At 39.0% G+C, this 10,236-nt stretch overlaps 1 protein-coding gene across 1 annotated transcript in view; it reads left to right on the top strand.

Moving 5' to 3' along the window:
• The first annotated feature begins 4,985 nt into the window (after positions 1-4,985).
• LOC115218879 overlaps positions 4,986-10,236 on the top strand; it is an 87,894-nt gene continuing 82,643 nt past the window's right edge. Inside the window, exon 1 of the mRNA XM_029788863.2 lies at positions 4,986-5,109. The gene's annotated coding sequence lies outside the window, so the exon portion shown is untranslated. The remainder of the gene's footprint in view (positions 5,110-10,236) is intronic.

Genomic DNA, 10,236 nt, shown 5'->3' with positions numbered 1-10,236 from the left:
ATAGTAGCAATAAACAAGCCAGAGAGAGAGGGAGAGAAGACAGCACACCAGTGGGCCAGAGGGATGTGACTAAACCCCATTTAGTTGAGAGGCCCTTCACTGTTGGTCTTTTTTGCTGAACTGCAAAGTTACGAGGACATAAACACACCAACATCAGTTGTCAAGCAATGGTAGGGGGACAAACATATACATATGCACACACACACACACACATACACACACACATATATGTATGTATGTATATATATATATATATATATATATATATATATATATATATATATATATATATATAATAATAAATATTAGGGATAAATCCAAACTTACAGGGAAAAATCAGATTTAGGATTGAATCCATTTTATAGAAAAATATTATATTATATTAAATTAGAGACAAAACCATATATATATATATATATATATAATATATATATATATATATATATATATATATATATATGTATGTATGTATGTATTTGTATAAATTATACAACAGGCTTCTTTCAGTTTCCGTCTACCAAATCCACTCACAAGGTTTTTGGTCGGCCCGAGGCTATAGTAGAAGACACTTGCCCAAGGTGCCATGCAGCGGGACTGAACCCAGAACCATGTGGTTGGTAAGCAAGCTACTTACCACACAGCTACTTGGCTCTGAAGGGACACTGAATTAATTACTGGGACCCACCATGCCACTCTTATTCCTCCCAGAAGCTGTGAATCGCTGTTGGAAGCCTATAACTAATGGTACTTTTGTCCACCATTTGTAATAAAATTAAAAAAAACATAGAAAAGTTATCACAAAGCCTTCTCCACTCCTAGATCAATTACATTCAATTACATTGTCATTCAGGAACCCAGTTAAGCTGTGATTATTGTTTGCTCTGAAAATTTCACATATGTTAGAAACACCATATGTTCTCTTTTTGTTATTAATATTGTTTTTATATCATAATTTTCTGTTTTTGTTGTTCTAGAATATAGTTTCACTCTGTTTTGTCATTGCTTGTTTGCTGGTGTTGTAGCTGTGTGGTAAGCAGCTTGTTTCCCAACCACATGGTTCCAGGTTCAGTTCCCTTGCATGGCACCAGGGGCAAGTGTCTTCTGCACTGGCCTTGGGTCAACCAAAACCTTGTGAGTGGATTTGATCAACAGAAACTGAAAGTAGCCCTCTGTGTGTGTGTGTGTGTGTGTGCGTGTGTGTGTGTGTGTGTGTGTGTGTGTGTGTGTGTGTCTGTCTGTCTGTCTGTCTTTGTCCCCACCACTGCTTGATAACTGATATTGGTTTGTTTATGTTCCTGTATCTTAGCAATTTGGTAAAAGAGACCAAAACAATAAGTATTGGAGTGGATTCATTTGACTCAAAAATTCTTCAGGTTGGTGCTCCAGCATGGCTACAGTGTCACCCTGACTTTCACAGCCCCACCCACAAGACCAGTGAGATCAGCCCTTTAGCATTCAGATTACTCTCTCAAATGTTGGGCTTATTTATCCACATTATTTTGAATTCCTTGTGCATTATCTTGTAACTTCAAGATTTTGATAATGTGAGTATTTGTTTTTACAATGATTTTCTGGGGTAGGTGAGAGACCCTGGGTCTGGCCAGTTTGAACGTAAAACAGGTAGAATATTTTGGCCATATCTGGGCAAAGGTTTAAGTGTACAATGATTGTTTACTACTTCAGAGACATGTAAAACATTATCCAATGTATTCTTTGATTTCTCAAGATACAGAAGAGTGTGATTTGAAATAAATTTAACTGCTATTTTTAGCATGTTGAATGACAACTTAGTGGTCTCTTGTCAGTCTCATTATCAAAGTAACAATCTAAGATGACTAATTAGTAGAATCATTAGCCACTCTTCCTTCTCTGACTTCTTTGCCCACAGCAAATATATAACCTAGGGTCCTCCTCTTTCTGAAATTTTCCCCTCTAACTCTGCGCATACAACATGTCCTCTTAAAAACCAGTGATTGAACTACTACGTGGTTGCTTGACCTGCAAAACTAGCAACTAAATCTCACCCTTTTCATCTTAACAAAAAGAGATAAAACACAACAGATACCGGTAGCTCAGAGTACACTATGACATCATCATCATTTAGCATCTGCTTTCCATGCTGGCATGGGTTGGACGGTTTGACTGAAATTGGTAGGGTGGAGGGCTGCACCAGGTTCCAATGTGATATTGCAGGGTTTTGACAGCTGGAATGTCCCCCTTCATAGATTTGTTCAATCATTGTCAACTTGTGGGATAGACCAACATTAACAACAAACAAACAAACAAGCAGAAAGAAATGTGTGGATTTGTGTTGGTACGTTATTCATCATCAATGTTATGTAGAGGCGGAGGCACAATGGCCCAGTGGTTAGGGCAGTGGACTCGCGGTTGTAGGATCGCGGCTTCGATTCCCAGACCGGGCATTGTGAGTGTTTATTGAGCGAAAACACCTAAAAAAGCTCCACGAGGCTCCGGCAGGGGATGGTGGTGATCCCTGCTGTACTCTTTCACCACAACTTTCTCTCACACTTACTTCCTGTTTCTATTGTACCTGTATTTCAAAGGGGCTGGCCTTGTCACTCTCTGTGTCACGCTGAATATCCCCGAGAACTACGTTAAGGGTACACGTGTCTGTGGAGTGCTCAGTCAGCCACTTGCACGTTAATTCCACGAGCGAGCTGTTCCGTTGATCGTATCAGCTGGGACCCTCGTCGTCGTAACCGACGGAGTGCTCCTATATATGTAGAAGGCCGCGAGCTGGCAGAAACGTTAGCATGCCGGGCGAAATGCTTAGCGGTATTTTGTCTGCCGCTACGTTCTGAGTTCAAATTCCGCCGAGGTCGACTTTGCCTTTCATCCTTTCGGGGTCGATAAATTAAGTACCAGTTACGCACTGGGGTCGATGTAATCGACTTAATCCGTTTGTCTGTCCTTATTTGTCCCGTCTGTGTTTAGCCCCTTGTGGGTAGTAAAGAAATATATATATGTAGAGGCGTAAGCAGGAGCAGGGATGACCTTCATGCATTTCCTAAGAAAATTATCAACATCGTTAGTGAAGTGAGACGAAATCCATACAAGTTTTGCTTCTATTGTACAACACATTACCCTGATTATTCAGAATTTATTCATCTTTTATTTATAATCTGGCCTCAACATATATGGGACTAGCTTCATCATCATCATCATCATCATCATCATCATCGTCATCATCATCATCGTCGTCATCATCGTCATCATCATCGTCATCTTCCATCTCCTCACAAAATGAACAACCACCGTTTTGCTTGGTTGCCCTTTTCTATCCACCCCACTGCAACAACCACTCACCAAACAACACCACCCCTGGCTTCTCCTGAACAATAACCACTGCCACCTTTACCCTAATTTCTGCATTTGAAACACCTCCTTCTCTCTCTCTCTCCTCTCTCTCTCTCTCTCTCCTCTCTCTCTCTCTCTCTCTCTGTCTCTCTGTCTCTCTCTCTCTGTCTGTCTCTCTCTCATGCGACGTGACAGTCACACAGGAAAATAGACATTTTATGTATATATTTGAACTATTGAAGCTATTAGTGGTATCTCCAGACAGGACACACACACACCACACACACACACACACGCACCCGCCCCATACATTCACCATACATAACACCCCAATATACTTTTTACAATCGATTTAATTCCTATCTCAATTATCATAAAAACTCCACCATACATATATATACATATATATACATGTATATATTATATATATATATATATATATATATATATATATATATGTATGTATATATATATTATATATATATATGTATGTATATATATATATATATATGTATGTATGTATGTGTATATATACATATATATATATATCTGTACACACAGACACACAGACATACATTCACACTAGAAAACTATCAAACGTGTACATTATGGAAAAATCTTAATTTGCCGCAGCAGAGTTCTCTTTCTCCTCCTCCTCCTCCTCTTTCTCTCTCGCTCTCTCTCTTTCTCTCTTCTCTTTCCCGCTCTCACCACCTTTCCACCCCCTCTCTCTCTCTCTCTCTCTCTCTCTCCTCCTTCTCACCCTCTTATTCTTCATTTCTCTATCTCTTTCCCAAACGTCAACGTAAATGTCACCTCTCCTTTCTCTTCCTCTCTCGCTTTACCTTCTTTTACATCTTTTATTCCGTCTCTCCCTTCACTCTCTCATTCCTCTCTCTCTCTCTCTCTCTCTCTCTCTCTCTCTCTCTCTCTCTCTCACTTCCTTTATTCAATCGCTTCGGTTTAATTCTCTTCATTTTTTCTCACAAACTCATCCTCTTTCTCTAAACTTAAAATTATAAAATAAAACCCACTTTCATAAATATAATTTTCCTCCCTCTTTCTCCCGCGCGAAATAAATTTTAACATCAGACTCTCTCTCTCTCTCTCTCTCTCTCTCTCTCTCTCTCTCTCTCTCTTTTTTTCATTTTCCCTCGCTTCTCTTTCTCTCTCCTCTTTTTTTTTTCTTTTCGAGACTTCTCCCAGACCCCTCATCGTAACCCCTCTCTTTCAAACATCTCCTTTTCGCTCTCCCTCCTTTTTAAGCTGATAAAAAACTCTTCTCATTGAAACTTCTCTCTTGTTTTTCTCTTCCTACCCCTCCCTTTAAACTTATATAGGTCACTCCCCCTTCCAAATTCCCGTAATAATCCCCCTCTTTCTTTCTATCACCCCTCCTCCCTTTTGTCGTACATACACTTTCTCTATTCTTTTACCACTACCCTCTCCCCCCTCCTCACAATGTCTTCTTCATCGCCAGATTTCTTCTCTTTCTACTTCTTCCCCCTCTTTTACTTCTTCTTTATCTCTATCTCAATGCGAACATTACTCTTCCCCCCACCTCACATTGATTGTTTACCTTTCTTTCCCTCCCCCTCATCAAAAAAAAAAATCACCTCCCACTCTCTCAGTGTCTCATATACATAAACACACACACACACGCACGCACACACACATACGCTCACACACACACGCTCACGTATACGTACGTACATAGTCCAGTGCCATCTAGCGGCAGCAATTGACAATATCGCCATCAGTTCTCGTCCTTCTTGACCAGCTTCAACAGGTGTGAGTATCTCTCCTTCCTTCTAACACTTAACTGTTGTGGTTAAATGCTATTTTCAGGGCAGCTCTGATCGAGCACATTTACAATCAGATCCGTTCCATTCCTGACCACCCCTTACTGTATCTAGCATTACACTATCCAGTGTCACTTTTTTGTTTTATTACGACGGTTGGGTGTGACTGAGGGGAGATTTGGTTGCTCTGTCTAGCATGTCGGTCATTGGAGGCCCATTATTAAAGGTTGTTATTGTTGTGAAATATCAATGCCGGTACATTTTAGTACCGTCTGACGATTTTGCTCTGAAAACAGTTGATAGTTTTCTTCGTTGGACATAGAAAGACATAGCTTTCTAGCTGTATATATATTGATTATATTGATGTTGTTTCTCTTTTGGTCGAAGCCATTCTAGCCACGACCTTTCCGTCTTATATATAGGGACTAATTCCATAACCCAAAGTGTCCCACACGTACACACACTTTTTTAACTATACATTTTGTTTTTGGAGAGATTTCAGCCTTATTTCTAGCAGATCCAACGACCATATAGGGCACCCTAGTCTTCTATTACAATTTTATTCACATCTTGAATGCTTTATAGGTATATGAAATCGTTCCCGGTATTATTTGACTGGAACTCTATTTCATCGCTACACTAATAATAAGCATGTTGACGTCGGTGGAGTTTGAACTTAGAATGTAACGAGCCATAGCTAAATACCATGCGGTATTTTGTTCGACTCTAACACACACACACCTGCCAACCCACGGACAAGCTAAAGGTTAACACGTCTCTGGGTTCTGCTTTCGAAATTACTGACGTTTATCTCTATATACACACATTCATATACATGCGTACATACACTCGCACACCGAACTGTCGTTTTGTTTACGTGTATGTTTACAGACACAGACAGACAGACACCTGTTACAGTTTGAGGGTTTACAAACCACAGTGTTTCAACATTCTGAACTGCCGATCACACACATATTTATTTCTGTGTTATTGTTTAGCCCCAAGTCAGTTCCTGACCGAGCAGACATATGATCAAAAACATTTCAGCTATGACCATCTCGTATTTCCCCATTTTTTTTTAAAGACAGCAGTTAATCTAAAGATTTGGTTACTGTTTTCAGCAGATCAAGTGACCGTGTCTGTTCTTGGTTAGTTTCTTTTTATATCAGATTGTCCCTTCTTAGCGTCAACCAAATACATTTTGTCTTTATTCGGTCCATAGCTGCTCCTACACTCGTGTTTGTCTGCATGTTTATATAGTTTAATTTTTGGTATTGAAAGAACTATAAGTAATTATTCTATCAAGACTAAACTTAAAATGCGTAATATAAAGAGCTGAAAACTTCAATTCGCTGCGATTATCCATACAATTCGTAGACAAAAATGTTATGCACGAAACTCGAGCGTCATAGTAATTACTACCTTTTTCTTTCATTGGTAAATGCTAGTATTCTGAGAAGCGATAATTACACAAAGGACTCGATGTAAGACCCAGAGTCAAATATCTTAAAAAGAGGTTAAAAAATAAGTTGCCGATTACTTCGAAGTTTTGCTGAAGGCGGTTTATCAAGTTGACTGTTTGAAAATATAGCATTTGTCAAAACTTCAAAGTAATTGTATAAATGTCAAAACCATATTATGCTACATGTTTTCTATTCAATTGCCATGAATATCGGCAATAACAGAGCTGCAGTTGGCTACCTCAAATTTTAAGATGTGTGTGTGTTTGTGTGTGACACATTCTGTCTTGGTTAGGAATTTATATTTCATTATCTCACACCTTTTGCACTCTTTTTAAAGCACAGGTGCACTCAAGCATGTAGTTTCCTTTATATCTCTCTGCTCTCCTCCTTCGGTTTTATTTTATTTTATTTTTGGTCTTTCAAACATGTATTTCTTTTTTCTCTCTCTCTCTTTCTCTTGTCTCTCTCTCTCTCTCTCTGTCTACGTCCTTCTCACATATTTACTCTCTCCTGTCTCTTTCTTCCTCTCTCTCTCCAGTTCTTGAGGTTTCTATCTTAGTAACACTGCTGACAGTAGTCACTGCAAAATACTACATCCAATACTAACAACACCAACCTACTATATATATATATATATATATATATATATATATATGTAGCCAGTTGCTTGTATCCACTTCTATAGTGACTCTACAGGAAGGCATTGTAGTGAGTATCAGCACTATAATCTATACTAGTATTGCTGTAATTGCCATAGCATAGACAAGAGTCAATACCAACATGTTATGACAGACACTTCAGCTCAGTACTAATAGAACAATTGTTGTCAATGCAGACACTACAGATATTAATGGTACTTTTAATATTGCAGCCAATACCAACACTGCAGACACTACAGCCAATAGCAACACTGCTGATACTACAGCCAATACTGAGAAAAGTATTGAGAAAAATATAGTGGTTTAACTTACTAGAAATAGCAGCCAAATCAGCCATAATTCACATCATTCCATCTTAAGCTATATTTAACATATGAGCCAACAAAGGAGCCTCTATAAGATCACTTGACATGCTACAAACAACTACCAAATGACATCCTATTCTCCTTAAAACTGAACAAATTGGATTATGTAATTCTAGATACTTAAGATGGGATGGTCACAGATAGAATAAGTTGGGACTATATGACAATAACATTTAGATTATAATCGAAATTATACATATAGTGACAAGAAAAAGTCATTAGCATTAGAGTTGTTGATGTAGTTGTAGAAACACTGTCTGGTGGGGTGGTCATGTTTAGAATGTCTTTAAGTCTGTTGAATCAGTGCTAAACAGCAACACTATTAACAGTACAGGTGTTAGAGGGGATCATTGGTTAACACAGGATCAGTATTGTAGCAGGTGTCGTGTTGTTTTTTAATTACCTCCATCCATGGAATTTAACACTGAATGATGAAGTATGAAACTCTCTCATCCATAGGAATCATCATCATCATCATTAATGTCCGCTTTCCATGCTAGCATGGGTTGGATGATTTTGACTGAGGGCTGGCGAACCAGATGGTTGCACCAGTCTCCAATCTTGATTTGGCAGAGTTTCTACAGCTGGATGCCCTTCCTAACGCCAACCACTCCGAAAGTGTAGTGGGTTACAAATTTGAAGGAAGCGGTTGGGTGATTAAATTTACCCCAATTCTTGGCTGGTACTTTTACTTTAGCTATTCCAGATGAGTGAAAGGCAAAGTGAACCTTGGCAGGATTTGAACTTGAAATATAAATGGTTATAACCAAATACCATAAGGCATTTTGTCTGATGCACCACTCTATCATCACCATAATGTTTCTCACAAAAGCACAAGGTTAGAAGTTTGTAGGAAGGGGTTACCTGATTAATTCACCCTCTCACTGGTACCAGAAGGTAAGAAGCTGTAACTAAATATCGCAACATAATGATAATAGCTTATCTAAGGCACGAAACACATCCTCTGGGAGGAAAAAGGATCATCATCATTTAATGTCTGTTCTCCATGCTGGCATGGGTTGGATAGTTCAACAGGAGCTGCAGAGCTGCCCCAGGCTCCACTTGTCTGTTTTGGCATGGTTTCTATGCCTGGACGCCCTTCCTAACACCAATAACTTTACAGTGTGTACTGGGTGCTTTAAATGTGGCACTGACATGGGACCAGCATGGGCACTTTTACGCAATACCAGTACAGCTGCTTTTATGTGGCCCCAGCACCTATGAGCCCACTAGAGCAAGTCTCTCAGCTGAGAGAGGGACGTAGAAGACATGCCTGTATGTATGGATGGTCACAGTTTTACTTAGCTAGGAACATTCAATTAAATCATCCCTTGCTTTGACAGTATTTTGGGTCTTTTTTTTATCATTCTCTGAAGAATAAAAGGCAATGTTAACCTTGAAAGTAGAGATTTGGACACAGAATGTGAAAACACCCAATAGCACAAATCATTTTGTTTGAAACTGTCAGTTGTCAATTATAATGGTAGTGATTTCATACAAGCCTAGGAATTTTAGGATAGAGGGTGGGAGGTACAGACTTCTATATCAACTTTCATACCTGACAGGTGCTTTATTTTATTGACCCTGGAAGCATGGAAAAAACAAAAAAATGAAAATGAACCCTTGCAGAATTTGAACTCAGAATATATAGAGATGTGATTCAATAAAGCCATATTGTTCTCCCATCAATTCTACTAATCGCTTCCACACACACACACACACAGTGTCTCTCTTTTAGAAAAGAGAGAAACGAGTTGTGAATTGAGATAGTCAGTATGAGATAGATAGTATTGAGGATCAAAATAATTAACTTCCTTTTGCCAAGTCTCAAAGGACCCAATTTTATTTTCTTTAGAAATAGATGAGATATGAACTCAGGATGCATCGAGTTGAAGATATATGTTGTCAGTGCTCTAACATTTTACCAATCCCACCACTGGGGATGATAATGAATGGATTAAAAAATAAAGCTGGCTTCAATGAGATTTGAACCTAGAGTACAGAGTCAGAACAAATACTTCAAGCCATTCTATCCAATGCTCTAATGACTCTACAAAATTGACACTAGCATTGATTCTCAAAGTATTTGATTTCCTTTGCTTAGTTATAAATGATGGTGACATTTTAAAATATGACACTTGAAGATTCGTCTGGCAGAGTTTCAGCCATCAAATCACACTGCTACACTGTGTTTGTTTCGAGTGTCACTCTGTAGTCATCTTCATTATGTAACAATGGTATGTCTGTTATGCATCTCCTACATTTCAGACAGTGCTGCAGCTACACATCCAAACATCCTTAACAAACTATCTCCCCTAAAAAGACACCTAAAAATCACTCCCCAGTGTGCTCTATAAACATGGTTGTCTCCTCTCTTTATCTTTCCTACTTCTATCATGGTGACTTCTGCTGCATGCAGCTGGTTAGTCACATGCCATTTCCGCTTGTCTACACCTGACTAGTCTATCTCATGTCACCCTTGTTATGCTCTCCCCTTCAGGCTCTGCATTTATCATTTCATTCAGTCTTTCCTTCTCAAGTGAAGGCACATGGCCTGATGGTTAGGTGGCGAGCTAGCAGAAGCGTTATCACACCGGGCGAAATGCGTAGCCGTGTTTCGTCTGTCGTT

This window comes from Octopus sinensis, linkage group LG14 (assembly GCF_006345805.1).
Source record: "Octopus sinensis linkage group LG14, ASM634580v1, whole genome shotgun sequence".
NCBI classification, from domain to species: Eukaryota; Metazoa; Mollusca; class Cephalopoda; order Octopoda; family Octopodidae; genus Octopus; species Octopus sinensis.
The sequence above is the reverse complement of the archived record's forward strand: the minus strand, read 5'-3'. Positions and strand labels throughout refer to the sequence as shown.